Genomic DNA, 22,243 nt, shown 5'->3' with positions numbered 1-22,243 from the left:
TTAAAAACCCCCTTCTGTCCACTAATCCTGACGCTTAGCCAAATTTTGCTTCTCAACATTCTTCTCTCTCTTTTCTTCTCTTCCCCCTTCTCCATCCACTGGATGTTTCTTCCACTCTTTCTGGCCTCAAATATCATTCTAATGATGACTTGCAAAAGTTATGTCTTAATCCTCTCTCTCCTCTAAGCTATAGGATGACCTTTCCAGGAAATGTCATCTAAACCAAATTCTTCGCCCAGAACACTGACTATCTAAATCTCACTTCACATCTTGATTTCCTCAGGTGGGTCACTTACACTAGTGCTTCTCAAACGATTGTGTGTGTGTTGATGGCGTGGAGCCGGTTCATATTCTGAATTCCTCCTCCCATTTCAGACTGACACCACTGGGAGCTAGTTCTCCATGAAAACTTTCACATCTCTGTTTGGTCTGAGCTTTCTGAGAACTAGAAAACTTGGGTAGAGGATGATTTAATAGCAAACATACCTTAAAAGCTGAAAACGGGATATTGCTCTGTAGAGCTTTGGAGACTTCTCTATCCTAGAGCCATTGGCTTACATTTCACAGGCTAGGGAAGCTACAGATCTCTTTCCCCTTGCCTCCCTGGAGAATATTTATTAATAGTCCAGAGTAAAGGTTTTTCTCCCTCTGGAGGGAAGATGGGCTGACATGCCAACCACCCTCTATAAGCTCCAAGTCTCATAATTTCTGGGTTCCTCTCCTGCTCATACTGTGTCACCCCAAGAGGACTGGGGCTCAAGAAACTGATGCAAAAATACTCTGATCCAGAGACCCCATGTTTTCTATAAGAATATCATATGCATATAAATATAGCAGGTACATGTATGAAACGCAATAAAATTACATGCTAAGAGAGTACATCTTAAAAGTTCTCATCACAAGAAAAAAATGTAACTACGTGTGGTGATGGGTGTTAACTAGACTTATTGTGATAATCATTTTGCCATATGTACAAGTACCAAATCATTATGTTGTATACCTGAAACTAATATAATGTTATATGTCAACTATATCTCAAAAAAAAAAAAAAATCATGCAAGGACACCTCAGAAGTACAATGGTCCAGGATGTGGGGTGAGATTGCCCAGGTGTGAATCCTGGTTTTGCCATTTACCAAATCTGTGTACTCATCAGCAACTTAAATTCTGTGGCTTGGTTTCTTCATCTATGATGTAGAGACCAAGTTATAACAACCTCACGTGTGTGTTGTAAAGAGTCAAGAAGTTGACACAGGTGGAGAACTCAGAACACTGCCCACCTCTGCTAAGTGCTCAACAGAACCTAACTGCTATTGTCATCAGGCAGGCTGTGGGTCTGATCTCCAAGGCTCTCTCTTTTCTCATAACGGTCATCCCAGCCCCTTCCAGCAGATCCAGGACAAAGTCAAGAAGGGTTGGACCCATAGCTGATCAGGGAACAGGACTTGCATCCTCATGCAGGGACTCAACTGTGCTGAATCCAGGTGATCAGACACAAATGTGGTGATAAGACCCCATACACCACCTTTACAAAAGCACCCTCCATTGCCAGTTCTGGACAGATCTGACTGAGTCTTTTCCTCAAAGGCGAACTGAACCAACTTCCAACATTTTCTTCCCATTTACCCAGCTCAACTATGAGTGCCCATAATACCTCTTTGGATTATTTATCTTAAAAATCATGGGACCATTTGGTACCTATGAAGAAAGGCTTAAAAGCAAAAACTATTTAAATGAGACCCAAGCAACAGTATTACTACAAGTAACTACTTCTGGATGGAATAAACAAACAAACTGAATTTAGTGGGGGGGGGGGGGGATAAGGCTTGAAACAGCCTTGAGGTCCTCTTCCTAAAAAACAAACTGCATGATATGCAAAAGCAAAGGCATAAAACATAGAAGCCAAAATTTTATTATTACATAAAGTCACTGTGTCATCTTGCCATCAAAGTTTCTAATCCTTACTTTCAGTTTCTATGCTCAGTGCGACGTGGAACAGTACCAACGTTGTGTGGACCGACGCTGACCCCTGGATTTTCCTTTGAGTGGCACTCACTTCCATCACCCACCAGATGGTTCAGGTTAAACTTCAGCATTGACCTATTTACAGCTCCTTAATGGAGGTTATATGGGGAGAACCTGGAATAATGCCCAGCACGTAAGTAAGGCTTCTGTGGATGTTAACTATTATTGCCATCCGATTCCACCCTCTCCTTCACCCTGACTTCACGATGAACTCTCAAGTCTCATGGAATTCACCATTCCATTTATTTTCTGCACTGGTCCCTCCGTCTCCATACCCACAGCCATGACTTCGGTTCCATTTAGACAGACCCTTATTACCACGTAGCTATAGTATTTCAATAGCATCCTAATCAGAAACAAACGCAGCTCCAGAATACGAAGCTTGGGTGATTGGATGGTCAGTGATTCCATTGGTAAAAATGAAGAATGCACTTAGAGAGTCTGTCGGGAAAGAAAAAGGCTAGCTTGTCTGGGGGGGACACAGGCGAAGCAGCGCATATCTGCAGGCCCACTAGATGGCTGGCCCCCACTCTCCATGAGACCATGTCCCCAAAGTACAAGCTATCGTGTCCCATTTTTTGCAAATTCCAATGTCCTTCATTCGTAAGAGACAGGGCAAGAAAAGAGGGGAGAAAAAAGCATTCATGCCTTCCTGTGTGCCTTCTCAGATAGCCTTCGGCCAGAAGCAGCACAGGAAGGGGAAGCAGGGAAAGGGAATGAACAAGTCACACCCCAGGAAGGATGGACACGGTAAGGTTGACCCCCTCCTTTGAAAGTACAATGATGTATCCACTGGGAGTGGACACAGTGTTTTAATAAATATATGCCTCTGTCTGACTCACATTGTATAACTCCTGGAATCATTTCCAATGATTTTGCCAGGAATCAACCTAGAGAGGACGGTTGTAGTAGAAGCTTCCAGTGGCACAACTACTAGGCCATGGTGCTCAGAGTCCTAGAACTTAAGCTACATGACACTCCTGATCTACACATGGGAATTTAAAAGCCTGAGCCATGGAACAGCATGCTTTGGTGGCTATATCTACTGAGAGTTTTTGCAACACACTAAGAAGGCACCAGAAGGACACTTGGATTCAAATGTCTATTATAGGCAACCAGAAATTCAGCTTAGGAGAGAGTTCAGCCTTGGAGAGAAGAAAGTACACACAGAGAAATGACATGTTAGGACATCATCAGGTAAAAAGTATTAAAAACAAAAACAACAAAAAACACGATCAAGGGCAGATCCTAGTAGAATCCCTGTATTTAAGAGCCAGAGGAGGAATATTTTGAGAGGAAGAAGGAAATCCAGAAAAATAAGCCAAAAAACCCCAGTAAAGTATCAGAGAAGCTCTTGGTGGAAAATATTTTAAGAAGGAAGGGATGTCCACAATGTCACCTGTAAGAGAAAAATAGTGAGGAGCAGAAAGTTACTGAATTTAATTACCAGGAGGGTATCAGGGACCTTTGAGAAAGCAGGTGGAATAAACAGGAAAAGTCAAGGAGTAAACAGGTGGTGAGAAAGATGTTTCAAAAATGAGAGGATAATTTTAAGACCGTAGTGACAAGAGAAACAAAATAATTACTCATTATTTTATCTAATTTACTTTCATTATCCCCATTCTTCCTCTTATTATTATAAATGCAATATCTTGCTATCTGTTGTAATAGTAAGTCAAAACCTCAAACACAGTATTTTTTTAAAAGGCAATTTTCCAGGTAAATCAAGCCAAAAAGTAGCCATTGGTCATAGTTACCTGGATAAGACAAAGGAAAGCATTCAGTGACTTGAATTATCAAAGACGTCCCCTCAACCTTCCACTTTCTATTAGCGAAGCCTGGGGTCAAGAGGAGAGGGGAAGAGGATGAGAAATGGCATCAGTATCCTTTCCTGGTGCCATAATTGGGACAAAGGCTTTTATCGAGAGAAGGTAAAGCCTCTGGAGATTATGCTATTAAAGGCTCCAAACACAAATGAGAGCTAAAATTTAAAGGTGGAAAGACGATGGAAAGATAAGCACCTGCATCACCCACTGAGTCCCTAGTTACGCAGCAAGCATGAGATAAGAGGCCTTGCACGGCAGCTATGGTCCCCTGAACCACTGGGTTCAGTGCCAAGCCAGCAAACCAAGCCCTCCGCGGCTCTTAGCCCATTACATTACTAGACAGTGTTAATACCCAACACAGGATGGAACTTGGATCCACACCAATTAACCTCCCTTCAAACCTCCATTTCTTGAAGAACAAGAATTTTAGCAGCTTAGGCTACATGTTAGAGGAGAGCCTGAAATCCCATGTATGAGAGGTACTGATTTTTTACTCAAAGAGGTTAAAAGAATGATTATGGTTTGAAATGTCTTATCCTTAGAAAGCAGCCTGAACACCTTTGCCTACTCTTCCCTGCCTCCTCCTGGCCCTTCTACCTGGACAGATGGTCACCACCTCCTGCTCACCCCAACCCATGCCAGCTCCACTGCACGGAGCCCCTTTCCAGTTTTAGCATCTCCATGTAAATGTCACCTCCTTAATAAGACCTTCCAAACCACCATGTAAACACAACCTCCACTTCCTCTGCCTCCTGCTAATTCCCTTCAAAGCAACTGCATAAGGTATTTAAAGTTTTCTGTCTCTTTGTTTTTGGACCCCCTCTGCCCATTCCCATATATCCCACAAACACATGAGCCATGAGAGTCAGAAGTCCAAAAATGAGCCTTATGTGGCTAAAATCAAGGTGCCAGCAGGATTGTGTTCCTTTCGGAAGCTCTAGGGGAGAATCTGTTCCTTGCTTTTTCCAGCTTCTAGAGATTGCGTTCATTCCTTGGCTTGTAGCCTCCTTCCAGCAGCAATGTAACTTCAACTTCTCCTCCTCCTCCTCTGACCCTCCTGCCTCCCTCTTATAAAGACCCTTGTGATTACACTGGGCCCACCTGGATAGTCCAGGTGACTCTCCACAGCATTTCAAGATCCTTAATTTAACTGCATCTGCTACATCCCTTTTGCCATGAAAGGTGATTTATTCATAGGTCTGGGGCTTAGAATGTGAACATCTTTGATGGGTCATTATTCTGTCTACCACAGAGGAGGAAAGAGCAAGGAGGAGAAGGGGAGGGAGGGGAGGAAAGGAGGGACGATTCTCTCCTCCTAATCCCTCACTCCTCTTATCCCAGGCCACCACCTAGAACTGGGATCCCCAAAGAAATTTCCCATTGCAACACTGTCTACTCCCGTTATCTCCTGGTCACTCGCCTTCAACTACATTTTTGTGAGTTCAGATTGAGGTTAACAGAATACCATGGACCAGTCCAAAACTGTATTCATTCTTATTAATTAAATGTACCATATATAGTTGTTAAAGACTTAAAGAATGATGGATTCCATTCAGTGCATTCCATGCCCAAATGAGCAACTATCATCCATTCCAAATCAAGATAAAATCAGAATGTTAGGAGTCTCTGGGAAATAGATCAACGTGGCAATAACTGGCAATTATTCCATGTTTCTGAAGATAGGTGACATCTATTTCTTTTAATAAATGCGACCAGCTCAATTCCTTTAGACAGCCCTTCAAGATAGCTGCTTATTATTTGTTCAACTCAGTCAAAATGGCCAATCCAGAAATCGTTCAACAAATTGGTACCAGTTCAAGAAACACCAAATAGTTATTCTTATTGCTTTTTCTGCCCCCACCCATGAATTTTTCTGGCTGCTTTCATATTATGTAAAAGAAGTAATCAAAAGCAAAAACTTTATTAGATCCCATAAACATGACTGGTTAAAAAATGGGCACCAATTCTTCAGAAATCAAGTGTTCTTCAACAATATCCGGCATAAGTACTCAGTAAGCATTAGGTATTATGATAATCACCCCTATGATTCTTATCTTGAAAATGTCCAATGTATAGCTCATTAACAGCTAATTTGCTAAATGCAAATGTGGACTTCTTTTAAGGTTAAATTATCTTGATAATGTTTTTTACTGAGGCCAAGATGCTCCCCAAAGCCTCACGCTGGCTTTCAAAGTAGGATGTAGTCTGTACTCAGAAATCTCAGTAAAACTCTCTCCTGCCTCTCCAGACCCTAGACTCTGTAGTTGACAGAGTATTTCATTATATTGCCTGTAGTTCTTGAGAAGAGGTGGGGAAAAAGGAAGAGGAAGACACTTTAGGAAATCACTGAAATGAGAAATGTCACCTTGAGTTTAGTTTCAGCGAGCTTATACTCAGCCTTCGGCTGGAAAATGGCCAGTGGAAGTAAAAGAGCATTTACAAAAAATACCGATCCTGTGCATGAACAAATCTATCTTTCATTAATATTTGATTTTTTTGTCCCCATATTGATTGTCATGACATGGCTGTCACCCAGCTGAGTCCCACAACCTCTACTGCAGGAAATTTCCTTACAGAATTACTTTCCCGAAAGGGCTGGGTGTTACAGAAGCCTTGTCAAACTGCACACATGTCAACGGCATTTGGTAGTGACTCTTCAATAATTGATTTACTAGGCTGAACTGTCGGTACAATTTGAAAAGCTCCTGTTCGCTGCCCATGCTTCTTGGGGCCAACAGCCCAGGAGTACCATGATTGGACCATGTATAACACAAGTACCAGCTTATGTGGTCTGATATAATCAACTCGACATGTGTCCTGAAGAAAGTGAGTCCAGAATCACAGAACACTAGAGCTGGGAGGAACCATTATCCATTGATCATTGTACGAATGACCCACTAATTCTTTAACTCACTGATTTTACAGAATTTGTGGAATCTGTATTTATAAAGCACAACTAGAAAATTTTGTTAGCTGGGGCATTTAAAACAACACATTTATATACTATTCTTCACTGTGTGAGGAGGAACCAACACAATAAAGCAGAACTAAAAGGATAAAGACATGCTAAGGACAGCCCGGCTTCAAATTTGCTCTGCTTCACAGCAAGTCTGCGTTAAGACTGAGAATAAGCAGGCTTATTTTAAGTAGTCATTCCAGGGAAGTAGTTCTGATTGTATAATATTTCCAGTCCTGGCACTTTTAAAACATGACTGCAAATTATTTTAACACTCTTCCCATTGAGAGACGGAGTCTAAGTCCTCTCTCCTTGAATTTGGGCAGACTTGTCATCACTTTAATAAAGTACACCAGGAGTGACACCATGTGACTTCCAGTGCTAGGTCTGCAGCTTCTACCTTGGCCACTGGAACACTAACTATTGGAGACTTGAGCTATTAAGTGAGAAGTCCAATTACCCACGTTCAGCCATGCTGGGGGGAAGCCCAAGCCACCTGAAGGCACCATGGTTAATAGTCCCACCAGTGTCAGATATGTGGATGAGAAAACTTGTAGATGGTTCTGAACACAAGCCATTGAGCCCGCCCAGTTGAGTCTCAGACAGTGTAGAACAAAGATCCACCATCCCTAATGCAATCTGTTCAAGTTCTTGACCTGCACCAGTTGTGAGCATAATTAAATGGTTGATTCATGCCACTAACTATTAGAGTGATTTGTTACACAGAAATAGGTAGGTTATTTATCTCATCCCAATTTAAAATTTCACATGATGAAGGAAGTTGTTGTTCTTTTCTCTCTAGGACAGAGTACCTTTCATTTCTCTTGTGGTACACTGAATATATCCACCATCTCAAGGAAAAATGGTGCATATGGTGGGGTGGGGAGAGACGAGGAAGCAAGAAGACAGTTTGCACTCACTCAGAAATAGAAGAATTAGTTACAGATGCTCACAAGAATCATTGAAAGAGAACTGAGGGTACCTTTGGGGAGGTACAAAATGCGTCATGTTAGAACTGTACAAAATTAAGAAAGCATCTCAAGGGACTATTATTACCTGCCAACAATTTCAGAAACTCTACCTGGGTTTTTTATGTTGAGATGAAATCTGTTTCTTGTATCAACATTTCATCAGAAATTCAGAAGTCCCTTTCAGTTTAGTATTGACGTAGGTTATGTGTACATGAATCACTACACAATCCCAAGTGGCCCCATAAAATATTACCTGTAAGTCACAAAGCCTTGGTGACAATTCGTAAAGACTCGCTGCCCGCCTGCCAAGTTCCCTCTGCAAAGCACAGCAATCTTCAAGGATCACAAACTCTCTGTGAAGAGAAATCATATAATTTGAGTCATATCACTGCCCTGCTGAAAAGTCTTCAGAGGTATCTCAGTGCCTAATTACTACAGTTCAATTCTTATATCTTATCCTTACTGACATTTCCTAATCTTCCTTTAACTTAACTATCCATACATAGTTTGTTCTTCTATTTAAATTGACTTTAAAAAATATCTGCCCTACTATGTGTTGGCACCATTCTCAGAACTACACAGGTTAGTAATAATAAAGAAGTTCCCAACCTTGCTCAAACCAACATTCTGGTGGGAGGAAGTCAGAATCCTCAGAAAATAACATACTGCACAACCTTGGTCAGTGCCACGGAGAAAATGAGGTGGTGGGATGAAGTAATTGGCTAGGGTGATCATGGAAAACTATAAATGGACCTTTTCAAATTTTTATTAAGAAACTTTTCAAGGATTCAGCAAAGTACAGAGAGCACTTGCCATATATGCTTCTAATATGTGTTTGATTAAGTATTTTAAAGTAATTTACAGACATATTTCATCCTTCCAGAACTTCAGTAATCTTGGAAAAATAAGGGTATTTTCTTACAGAAACACAACACCATGAACATACTGAACACAACAGATATTTTCTTCATGTCAAATTTCCAAACCATATTAATCCAGGTGTCCCCCAAAACTGGTTTGTTCAAAACAAGATTCAAATACGGTCCCATCTTTACAATAGTTTATATCTTTTTTAATCTATAAGAATCCTGCCACTCCCTTCTCCCTCTTTTTTTCCTACATGATGTTAACTAATTAAAGATACTGGGCTAGTTCTGGATTTGCCTGAAGGTTTTTTATGCTGGCATTTAACCTGTTCTTTCTCCTATATTTCATACAAACTGGAAGTTAGGTGTAAAGCCTTGAGTAGATTCAAGGTAGACATTTTTGGAAAACATACTTGATTGGTGATGCTGTGCATTTATTACAATATGCAACGTCAAAAAGAACATAACATCTTGATGCACCCCTTAAACCTTCCAGGTTAAGGTGGTGATGGCTTGATCCTGCCTTTGTATAATGACATATCCTGACTTGCTACCAGCAGGTAGTATAGGACACAGAGATAGCAGGGCACAACATGCCTATCTAATTCCTTATCAATCGCTCATTGATGAAATGGTTTAATTGATGATCCTTGACTGACTCAACTATTTCACTAGGTAATTCAAAAGGTCATTTTTTTAAATTATTTTATTTCTCTTATGTTTATTACCCGAGAAGCCTTTTGTTAAAAACAAAAAGAGAACAGAGCTTTCATTCAATCACTCTGACACGTAGCTTGCAGAGGAAAGGCAGAGTAAGTACCTCTCTGTTTAAAACTCAGAGATTTTTAAAAATTGTTGTCATTATTTGGCTTTACTGTGGATTTCTTTTTTGAGAATGATTATGGACTTGTGTAATTTTATATATTAATAATGCTATAAAAAATTAAAAGTATTCTTACTGTTATTTGAGCTATAACAACTGTGGACAGTAGGAGCCCCTTAAACTGGCTCTGTGTCTTTTTTAAAGACCACGTTAATCTTTAAATATTCTCTGCTTTCTAGTTCATCTAGGACATCCCAGGAACACCCAGAGCATTCACTGCACCAGACCTGAAATCAGTCATTTATCCAAAGACCCCTGAATTCCTTTAATGAGAAATGGTAATTAGAGAATAAAATAGAAATGCCAGGAGGGCTCACTGGTCCTGAAAGTTATTGCCTCCAGACTTCTTCAATGTAGAGACAGCAAAATTATCTTTAAAAAGTTATGAGTTCATACTGAGACTTCCAAGTCAAATTAAGCCCTAAAAGATTTACTTAACATTTTTAAAATTTTGTAATTGTACTTCTTTTCTCTTGCATTGGAAATCATGGTTTCTAATTATAACAGAATTATCATTTACTTTAACCTGTAATTTAAATATTATGGCTTCAAGATGGCAAAACCAACATTATTCCTAAAAATAAGACTATTCTATGCTGTTTAAAATTGTTGTGCACTTTTTCGTCTTTAGCATATATCTCACAAAATGCTAAATCAAAAAGATATATGCACCCCCATGTTCAGTGCATCTTTATTTACAATAGCCAAGACATGGAAGCAACCTATGTCCACTGACGGATAAATGGATAGAGAAGATGTGAGGTTATATATATATATATAAAATAAACAATGGAATATTATTCAGCCATAAAAAAGAAGGAAACTTTACCACTTGAGAAAACATGGATGGACTTGGAGGGCACCATGCTAAGTGAAATAAGTCAGACAAATACCACGATCTCACTTGTACTTGGAATCAGAAAAACAAAACGAAATAAAAAACAAACAAAAGCAAGTTCACAGATACAGAGAACAGACTGGTGGTTGCCAGAGGCAGGGTGTGGAGTGTAGGTGAAAATGGGTTAAGGGGGCCAAAAGGTACAAAATTCCAGTTATAAAATAAGTTAAGTCATGGGGATATAATGTATTGCATGGTGACCAGAATTAACAATACTGTATTCCACATGTGAAAGTCACTAACAGAGTAAATCTTATAAGTCCTCATCACAAGAAAAAAACTGTAACTGTGGTGATGGATGTTAACTAGTCTTATTGCTAGTTTGTGATATATTGCTACAGTTATTGCTATATTGTGATCATTTCACAATACATACAAATAGCCGATCACTGTGCTATACAACTGAAACTAGTACAGTAATAAGTCAATTATAACTCAGTTAAAAATAATAACTAAGTAAAAAATAAATAAAAGTAGAATACCTTTTGTGAAGGATACAGTCACTACTCTTATCAAAAATCACTTGAAATATTCTATCTTCGTGGATATGTTATCCATTTTATACTCATTTAGACTCATTTGCTCATATGTTCTAGTCTGTTCTCAAGTTTAGAGACACTAAAAAATATCGCCTTAATGATGTGTAGTCAAATTAATTTACTCAAAAGTCACCTAAAAGAAATCATTTTATCAGTGTGGCTTTTATACAGTTAGCTGTCATTGCTTCCATTTTCTAATCAACATTAATGAGACAATTCAAAAACAATAAAATGAACCCATTTGAAGTTTATCCATTTGACAGGATTTTAACAAACTCTCCAGAAACTAACACAATTAAATTACAGAACAATTCTATTACCCCAAGGTTATCCATACTCCGTTAACAGGTACACTCCCTTCATTCCTGTCCTCTGACTTGCTGTCAAGTTCCACAGATTTGTTTTTGGTGGTTTTTTGGGTTTTTTTTCTTGGAAATTTATGTAAATAAAATTATACAATATTGTCTATCTTTATTAATGAATGGTATCCCATTATGTGTGTGTGTGTGTGTGTGTGTGTGTGTGTGTGTGTGTATGTGTGTGTCTATATTGCAATTTATCTATTCACCAGTTAGTGGTCATCTGGGGTTTTCTAGGGTTTTTGTTTGTTTGCTTTTTCAGGATGTGTGTGTTTGTTTATTTTGCTGTATAGAATAAAGCTATTATAAATCCTTCCATATAAGTTTTTGTGTGAATATGATCTTATTTTAATTGGGTGAATACATTTGGGGTTGCTGGGTTGCATGGCAAATTTATGTGCAGCTTTATAAGAAACTCACTTTTTTCCAAAGTGGCTATACAGCTATGCACTCCCAACAGGAATGAGTGAGAGTTCCAGTTGCTCCCCATTTTCTCCAAAACTTGATGTTTTCTGTATTTTTTAAAATCATGTTTAGCGATCACCTTTCGGTGTCTCACTGTGGTTTGACAAATGCATATTCATAGAAACATCAACAAAATCAACATACAAGCAGTTCCATCACCACAATAAATTGCTCTGTGCTTCTTTGTGATCAAGCCTCCCCGACCCCCAGCTCCTGGTAACTCCATGTTGTTTTTTTGTACATCCCTATAGCTCTTGCTTTTCCCAAACGACATATAAACCAAATCATAGAATATGCAGCCTTTTGAAATGGCTTCTTAATTTGCAATAATACATTTCAGGTTCATCTATGTTGTCACATGTATCAGTATTCCATTCTGTATTATTTTTGAATAGTATACCATTGTATAGTGTGCCAGACTTTATTTATTCATTTAACAGTAGATGGATATTTGCACTGTTCCCAGCTTTTAGATATTGAAATGAAGCTACTATAAATATCTGAGTACAGATTCTAATGCAAACGTACGTTTTTATTTCTCTTGGGTATGGGTAGGATTGATGGCTCATGTGTTAAGTATGTGCTTAACTTTATAAATTTATATCTTCCATTCCTCACCTCATAATTTTCATGGGTTTTTTTTCCTATTTTCTTGAACATACGGAACATATTTTTTATTTTCCACTAATTTTAACATCCTTGTCCACTAATTTTATTACTTCTGTTACGTCTGCTTCTGTTTGTGCTAAGTGGTTTTTCTCATGGTTATGGGTTATATTTTCCTGTTTCTTTGGATGCCTGGTAATTTTTGATTGAATGCTCAACATCGGATATTTTATGTCATTAGTTATGGGACTTAGCTTTATTCCTTTAAATAGTATTGAATTGTTTTCAAGAACTCAGGTTACTTTGAAACAGTTTAACTTATTAAGGCTTGCCTTTAAGTTTTATTAGGGCAGGTCCAAGACAGCCCTGGTACAGGGCTACTTTATCCCATTGATTAAGGCTATAACCTTCTCAGGACTCAAACCAAGGCCCCATGTATTAGACAGCTTTCCAAACTGGTTATTAGAATAGAAAATATGCTTAGCTTGGGAGGAGTTCTGAGGGTCATTTAGCCTACTGCTTCCCAGTGGTTCTCTCCCTGGCCTTGGGTGCTTTCCTCTCGTCACTCAAAGACTAGTACGCAGGCAAAGACTAAAGGGAATGCCCTCACAAATTCCAGCTTCCTGGGCCTCCCTGAATTCTATCTCCTGTGCTACTGCTTGGAAACTTTCTGCAAGCAGTTGGCTTCACCTCAACTTCTTCTCTTCAGGGACCACAGTCCTGTACTGTTTGTTGCCCAAAGACTAACAACCTTATTTCATATATTTTATCTGTTTTCTTGTTATTGAAAATGGCAGGGTGAATCTGTTCTTCCTTATTCCATCATGTCCAGAAGTAGTTCTTGTAATTGCTTTTTTTCCCCTCATTTTCCAACTGTTTACTGTGAGTGGCTTCTGCTTGGTTTTAATTTTAGGAATTACATTTGTCACTGACAAAATTTTGTTTTGAAATTTACATGTTTCAAAGTAAAAATATTAAAAATAAACTCAGGGTAGTTTAATTCGTGCCCTTTTACCCTCACACCACTCCTTTGGATAAGGATATTTTTTTTATCAGTTTTTGATTGATTCTTTCAGTGTTCAGAGTTTTCAAGAATAGTCTCACGTGATATAAGAGGACAACTCTGAAAAGACCCTGGAGATGGCATTCAAGGCAGAGACACTATCAAGTACGAATGCTCTGATGCCTCAGAGAGCATGGCTTACTGAAAAAGAAAAAAGAGAGACTGAAAGGAAAGCCCAGAGTGTGACCAGAGTCTTACAGTGAGGAAAGCAGAGAAACCATTTATTTCAGGTTATAGCAATCAGCAGAAATCTTATCAGGTAGGGCCTTGTGTGCTAGAATAAGAAACTTAGTTATTATTCTCAATGCAATAGGAGGTAGCTGAAGAGTTCTAAGCACAGGAGTGATAGGATAAGGTTTTCATTCTTAAACTATCACTCTGATAATGGAGGTATGGAGAATGGATCACTAAGGGGACAAGAATAGAAGAATGGAGAAAAATTAGCAGACCATATAAAAGTCTAGGTTACAGATAATAATAATTTTGTCCAGACAAGTGACTACAGCCTAGATACGAAGGAGGAAAAGGCTTCAGGTTACATTTTTGCTTTGAGACAGGAGTTGCTAATGAGTTACATGTGGATGGTGAAGGGAAGGAAGGAGTAAGGAAGGATGGTAAGGATGATTCTTAGATATTTGCTTTGAGAAACTAAATTCTCTGCAATACCTCAATGGAGAAACAGGTTTGGGGGACCAAGATTTCTATTTTGTCCATGTTAGATTTGAGCGACTTGTTAGACTTTCAAGTACACACATCAAGTAGGAGGTTGGATACACTGGTCTAGAGCTCAAGAACTAGAAAGTGTACAAAACAATTTGAAAGGCAAAGGGTGAAGCACTAGATCAAACCTTCTAGGGAAGCTATGTGTTCAGAGAATAAAAGGGGCAAGACCAAAGGCACTTAGTAGGTATCAATGGAGAACAGTATGGAGGTTCCTTAAAAAAAATAAGAACAGAGCTACCATATGATCCAGCAATCCCACTCCTGAGCATATATCCAGAGAAAACCATAATTCGAAAAGACATGTGCACCCCAATGTTCACAGCAGCACTATTTACAATAGCTAAGACATGGAAGCCACCGAAGTGTCCATCAAGAGATGAATGGATAAAGAAGATGTGATATATATACAATGGAATATTACTCCACCATAAAAAATGAAATAATGCCTTTTACAGCAACATGGACGGACCTACAGATTATCATACTAAGTGAAGAAAGCCAGAGAAGGACAAATATCATATGATATCACTTATATGTGGAATCTAAAAAATATGACACAAATGAACTTATATACAAAACAGAAATAAACCCACAGACATAGAAAACAAACTTACGGTTACCAAAGGGGAAATAGGGGGAGGGGTAAATTAGGAGTTTGGGATTAACATATACACACTCCTGTATATAAAGTGTATAACCAACAAGGACCTACTTGTAAAGCACAGGGAACTATACTCAATATTTTGTAATAACCTATAAGGGAAAAGAACCTGAAAAAAACCAGAAATATATGTATGTATAACTGAATCACTTTGCTCTATACCTGAAACTAACACAACATTGTAAATCAGCTATACTTCCATAAAAAAAAAAGTCTGGCAGAGGGAAAGAATGCAACAAAAAATACTAAGAAAGTGATTTCACTAAGGTGAGAGAAAACTAGAAAACTGTTGTGTCATGGAAGTCGAGAATAGACTCTGTGTCAGGAAGGAGGTAGGTTAATTGTGTCTAACTCAGATCTGCAAAGAGGAGGACAGGGCAGTTTCAAAGAGAGGCAGAGATGACAGAGCAGGTGGTCAACAAGAAGACAGGGAGAAATGGGTCATGTGATCATTTCTAGTCTCTGTGATGGTGAGTTACTTTTATTACAACTGACATCCATCCATTCCCAATGTATCCTCCAAATTCTCTTTACTTGATGCATTCCAAGCAGATTTATTTTTCTTATACTTATGAATGCTATGATAGCACTTCAGGAGAAGGAACTAGATCACCTGAGCACTAAGTTATATGTAAAAAGAAAAAACAGGCTTTGTTGGTAATCATCACTGATGACCAGAGTCATGGTGATTTTCATAAGGGTAAAAGGAAAGAAAGGAATTGAGCACTGGCTATACGCTAGACATAGGATGTGCATTACTATACATTAACTCTGCAACCTTTTAGCAACCATGCAAAATTAGATTTTGTTATTTCCATTTACATATAAAGAAGCAATGGCTCAGCAAGGTTAACCAAGTCTCTATTGCTTGGATCTAAAACAAATTTATAGCAGAGTCAAGTTTCAAACCAAAGTTTACTTCAGAGTCCACACTTACCACCATGATTGCCCTTCAAAATAATAAGTGAAGCCGTTGTTTCAAAGTACATGAAATACTGGCGTTTTTTTTCCCTTAGCAGATCCCATTTCATGTGGGCAATGTTCCATCAGTAGACTTTATCTGTGGCACCGACCCGCTACGCAGTGCACGGACATTGGCTGACTTGTCAACTTGATTAGGAAAGGTCAATAATGGGACAAAGAAAGCTACTGGTAAGTATTTTTTTCTGAACATCAGGCAGACTAATATGTACATGACATCTCAGAAAACAAAAATCCCTGAAGTAAAAGTAGTTGAGCAACAGTATAAAATCATGAAAGCAATGCACTGAATTTAGGAGAGAAAACTTGTTACACAGAAAGGAAAAAAATCATAGAGGAGATTCTGAGACTCATAACTTTAGCTTGGGGCAAAATTTAGTTATTTCTATATGTTGCACAGAAATTATTATACAAAAAAAAAAAAAAAAAAGAAATGCTGGTCTTATTTAAATAGCACTGAAATACAGATGAAGAAAGAAATCTCAGTGGCTGAAAATTCCAAACATCTTATTTAACAGATGTGGACACTGAGACCCAGAGAGGTTAAGTTACTTGCCTGAGCTCAAATGGCCATTTAGTAGTTAAGGGACAAAAGTAGAAATCAGGTGCCTTTCTTTGTGTGACTGAACTCTTCCCAAGACGTTATGGTATATCAACTGGAACCCAGGTGTTTGCATAAGTGATAATATTCATTCATACCTCAGTTATGATAATGCAGATTTAAGTAAAATATTAAGTGAGCTTCCTTGATTGTGAATACTTCTTTAATTACAAATTCAGAAAGGGAAAAAAATTTTTTTACTTCCCATCACAATTTTTTACTTAATTTTTATTGCAGTATAGTTGATTTACAGTGTTAGCTGTACAGCAAAGTGAATCAGTTATACATATACATATATCCATTCTTTTTTAGATTCTATTCCTATATAGGTCATTACAGAGTACTGAGTAGAGTTCCCTGTGCTAAACAGAAGGTTCTTTTTAGTTATCTATTTTATATATAGTCGTGTGTATATGTCAATCCCAATCTCCCAATTTATTCCTCCTCCTTTTCCCCCTTGGTAACCATAAGTATGTTTTCTACATCTGTGACTCTATTTCTGTTTCGTAAATAGGTTCATTTGTACCATTTTTTTTAGATTCCACATATAAGCGATATCATATGGTATTTGTCTTTGGAAGAATTTTTTAAATGTTTTGCTCTTTTAAATGGATGCCATGAAAAAATGGAGGCTTCCAGGGCAATTACTGCAGCCCTATCAGTATGAAGAGGCTGAAATGCCAAAGGATCTACATTCTCAAAGAGCAGACACCAAAAGGGGTCAAAGACCAAGTGTGCACATGGGTAGACTCTTCTCCCTTTCTTTAGAAGAACGTTTGGCTTTGGAACTGCCCAGTTTCACACTCAAAGGTTTTGGAGCTGTCTAAAATCTCTGAAGCTGTAAGAGGGGTTTCTTGGCACTAAGGACTGGATATTGTGAGCAAGTCATAGAAACAGGCAAAGCCAAAGGCAACTAATCTGGAACAATGGCTCTCATCCTACTGACCTTTACTTGAAACACTTCCTTGGAAATCAAGCCAAAAGCAGGATATCTGAGGAACCCCTCAATTTCAGTACAAATGATGAGACAAGGTCTGTGTAGCAATGAGATAACTGTTGCCTTAAGCATTGGGTACCTAAATTCTATGCTCATATCTGCGACTCTAGGTATGCGATCTTGACCAAGTCGCTTTTTCTCTCCAAGTCTCAAGTACCTAATCTCCAAGATAAGGAGATTATATCAGGCCAGTTATACCTTTTGGGCCAACTCTGGGTGGTAGATAAGTTGTCCCCCAATCGGTACCAAGTCCCAACTACCAGAAATGCTGTCTACCAGAAATGCACTTTAAATATAAAGACACAAAGAGATTAAAAGTAAATAGATGGAAAAAGATAAAGTATGCAAACACTAATGATGAGAAAACTGGATTATCTACTTGAGAGGTAGATATATGAGACTTTGTATTAAGGTATATTTTTGGATACAAAGGTATTTCATAATGATAAAAAGGATCAGTATATAAAAAGGACATAAAAAAATAAATGTGTATGCACCACAACACAGAATTTCAAAATATTTCAAAAACTGACAGAACTAAAAGGAGAAAAAGATACATTTACAATTACAGTTGGAGGTTAACACTTCTCAATGACTGATAGACAAAGCACACAGAAAAAGCAGCGGTAATATAGAATTGAAGAAGTCATATAGAATTGAACAAGTTCACCTGCATTTTTTTTTTTTATATTCCACATATAAGTGATATCATATGATATTCATCTTTCTCTGTATGTACTCCATACTCTGTAATAAGATATATGGGAAAATAATCTGAAAAAGAATAGATATATTAATATGTATAACTAAATCACCTTGCTGTACACCTAAAACTAACACAACATTGTGAATCAACTATACTCTTACATAAAATCAAAAATTAAAATAAAATAAAACTTAAAAAATAAAGAATTGAACAACACTATAACCAACTTAACCTAACTGACCTGTATAGAATATCACACATTTGGAAGAACTCACATTTATTTTCCAACTGCACAGGGACCATTCACCATGGTAGCTTGGTAATGGCTGAGAATTTTTCACAATTAACGGGAAAAAAATGGATTTGTATATTCAGGAAGGACAAGGAGTTCTGAAAAATTAATGACAAATCCACAGCTAGACATTTTGTAGTAAGACTACAGAATACTAAAGAAAAAAAGATACTAAATGCAGCTAGAAAGAAAAAAAAAGTCACCTAAAAAGGTGTAATAATTAGACTGACAGAAGACTTTTTTTTTTAACAGGCAGAATGGAAGCCAGAATACACTAGAATAACTTGTTCAACAGTATGAGAGAAAATAGCTTTCAATCAGAATTATGCCTCCAGCAAAAATATTTCTCAAGAAAAACATAAAGTGCTATTTTCAGATAAACCAAAACATAAAGTTTTCCACAACACACCGTCCTTAAAGGAATTTCTAAAATGCATTCTTTTGGAAGAACAAATATTATACCACAAAGGTCTGAAATGCAAATAATGAATGGTGAGCTAATGAATACGTGGGTGAATCCAAACAAGCTTTGACTGTGTAAATTAATAATAGTGGTTTAGAGTTAAAAAGATACGGTAAAATGCAAATACTGAACAATAGAAGTTAGTAAGCCAAGCAGAAGTGATTAGGATTTAAACATCCTAAGGTCTCTGTGTTGTCCAAGAAAAAGATTTTGATTAACATTCGATTTCATAAAACTAAGAATACACCAGAAAATGTCAAGTTTAAGAATACAAAGAGTTAAGTTCCAGAAGCTCATGGATGGAGTCTAAGGCAGAAGAGAATGGAGGGAATAGGAATCAGAGGGTTTGATCTGTGCAAACATCTGAATCATCCTTTGGGGTAAGCAAGTTCACTAGACAAATGTAGTAGGAGTACCATAGCAACATGAGCCTGTGGGGGTGTAGGAAGAGATGAGGCTGGGGGGTAAATGCGAAGAGTGAGAATAAATGGAATGAAGGGCATGGATATTAACTGACAACTGGCCTTCTTCCAGATGCTGTGGTCTGTGGATTCCAGAAGACAACACGCAGAGCCTTCAATAACATTTGGATTCTGTGGGGATAAGACTAGCCAAGACGCATGACCTTGACCTCAAGCATCCCTTCTCCCTCTGGAAGGGTATCTGTGCTAGAATCCTCTTCTTTGTTCTATTCCAGTTTCTTAAACTCCATAACCATCATCTTACTAGAGCCAGCCCCTAAGCATGACAAACCACGGTTTATTGAGGGTATTAATAACAAAGTGGGGATGACTGGCCCCTCCTCACCAAATCCCCAGGCATATTAAAGCACAGTGACCCAGAATCTAGCGCATATTCACCCAGACTACAATTAGAAAACAAATCTGAAACAATTCTTATTATACATAATACGCAAAAGGCACCGGCACCACGGTCTTTTTTCTGTTAGTTGATTAAACATTCTTCATTTAATGTCAGTTTTAAGAACTTACAAACAATAAAAATAGCCACCAGAGTCATCAAACTTCCACCTTCCAACACCCCCAAAACACCTGAAAGCACAGTAGTTCTAAACTGCCTTAGGAAATAAAGCCAAAAAAGAATTTAAAAAGAGTATGTAAACAAATAGGAATTCCATTTTGTTTTGGGTATTTGCAAATATTCAGACTCAAGCAAGAATGCTATGGAGAGAAGAATCCAGAATAAGCCAATCTCAAAAGCTATGTTGACTGACAAGCTGCATTTTTTAATAGTGGATGAGATATTAGTCTGCTAAACCATTTGCTATTTTCACTCAGTGCCCATCAGATACCGCTGACACTGCTGCAAAAACTCCATCAGCACAGGCAAAGGTCGGAACACTCTTGACTACTGCTGCCTTTTTACAATACACCTGATCTAGAAACCGCACGGCAATTCTCATAATGCAATATAAATCTCGGGCAACGTATGCATCCATATACTGTAGGCAAGATGGGAGAGATTGAGGGACATACGACGGTCCCTCTGGAGCTTACACCTCACCTGTCTGCACATGAGAGCAGCTTCTTGTCTTCCTGAATCCAGGACACACCATGGAGAGGCCACTGCAGTAGTGTCGGGGGATCCAGCTGCCCACAGCAGGCCCAGCGGACCGAGGGGTCCTGGGCAGCCCACAGGTGCCTTTTGGCAATGCCTCCCCGATTCCTTGTCCATCCTCTCATTCACTGTCTGTTTCTTCTCCTCTGTCTCTCCTCCATGAGTCTCCACATACACTCAAGACTCCTCTCTAAGGCGTCTGATTCTGGACAAGACGCTTTCCCTCCCCGAGCCACAGATCGGGATGTTGTGAGGATCAAGATCTTTATTATCTGAACCTCTAGAAGGAGGAGCCTCACAGTTGGAGGCTTTTAAGCACCAAGTGATTCTAATGACGGGGCAAGCTAGGCAAAGGCTGCTTCGGTAACATCCAAGCTTCAGTCAGATCACCTGAGTGTTTGTTAAATAGGCTGTTCCCCAGGTCTCTCCTCAAACCCAGTGACAGACTCTCTTCACGTCTGCATATTCCAACACAAGTTATCAGTGGGAAGCACTTTGAGGAAGCCTCACTTAAGGCCTTGACACTCACAGTGCAGTCCTTGTTCACCAGGACCAGCGTCGCCTAGAAGCTTCCTGAACTGCAGAAATCCTAGGCCCCGCCTCCCTTGAATTGATGTGTTAGTAAGATGCCCAGGTGACCCTCGTCCACATTATAGTTTGCAAAGCACTGACCGAAGACCAACACTGAACCACAGAACCAAGCTTCTGAAAACTTTTCTGTACTAAAATGTCCAAAACTTGATTTAAAATGTCACCTGACACACTGAATCCCTACCTCTAGATGAAAAAAAAAAAAAAAAAAATACACAGGAAACTTTAACAACTTAAGAGTTGTCTGTCTTTGAAGCTGAGGCCGGCATGGCCAGGTGATCTGAGACCACTCTGGCATCCCGCTTGGATTGCTCAAGAGCTCTGAGTACCAGCTGGTTTGGGATATGTCTATAGCAGCAATCAGCAGCCATTTGGAACTTGGCAATAATAGATCCCTGAATGGGAGAAATGGCTTCTCATCTTGGGCCTCAGTTTCCTTGTCTGTAAGAGGAGGATAAAAATGCTCACTGCACGGGTCTGCAGAGAGGATCGAGATGACGCTTGTAAAACGCAAGCTCAGGGAGTGGCACGAGGCAATCTTCTTCTACTGGTGAAAGGGAATCAGGAAGCTATGAGGGGCTGGGCAGTACTGATGGGTCCTGAAACTATAGTTAAGCCTTTCCTGGCGTGCTTGCTCTGCCTCACGGCTGTCAAAGAAAGAAAAATAAAATAACTGTATCACATTGATATCACATCTGGGAATATGCCTGGGAGGATAAAAGACAGGCATGATCATGGAAAACATTTTTCTCAGAGAAGCCAATTTTTATTTCCAGCTCCTTTGTCCTCTCCCTTTATTGTTCTCACTCTAAACTGTGAAATTCCCTCACATTTACTAAAACCTGGAATAATAAGGCTCTGACCCAAATCTTAATGGTTGAGGAGTTTTGAATTATAAACACCTTTCAAATTATAAACAGCAAGACTCTTTCTGACCTTTCCCTCGGTTTCCTTGCTCTAAATAAAAAATGAACGCTGAACTAAAGATACATCAACATTTTTCCCTCCTATATTAATTCAAGCACGCATTACTTGGGCATTTACTATGTCCCAGCCATTATGCTAAGCTTAGTATGTGCATTATTATTTCATTATGTCATTTAACCCTCATTAGAATCCTATGAATTAAAAACTCATTTTATAGCCTTTCTGTAGCAGAGGAAACCGAACTACAGGTAGGTTAAAATCTTGCCC

At 38.7% G+C, this 22,243-nt stretch overlaps 1 long non-coding RNA gene across 4 annotated transcripts in view; it reads right to left on the bottom strand.

Moving 5' to 3' along the window:
* LOC309608145 overlaps positions 1-10,300 on the bottom strand; it is a 291,497-nt gene extending 281,197 nt beyond the window's left edge. For all 4 annotated transcript variants that reach the window (XR_014232690.1, XR_014232691.1, XR_014232692.1 and 1 more), the window contains exon 1: positions 8,031-10,300. This is a non-coding gene — a long non-coding RNA (uncharacterized lncRNA). The remainder of the gene's footprint in view (positions 1-8,030) is intronic.
* Between the last annotated feature and the right edge of the window lie 11,943 nt (positions 10,301-22,243).

This window comes from Balaenoptera borealis, assembly GCF_965194805.1.
Source record: "Balaenoptera borealis genome assembly, chromosome: 12".
Classification (NCBI taxonomy): domain Eukaryota; kingdom Metazoa; phylum Chordata; class Mammalia; order Artiodactyla; family Balaenopteridae; genus Balaenoptera; species Balaenoptera borealis.
This window is presented reverse-complemented; position numbering and strand designations above follow the sequence as displayed.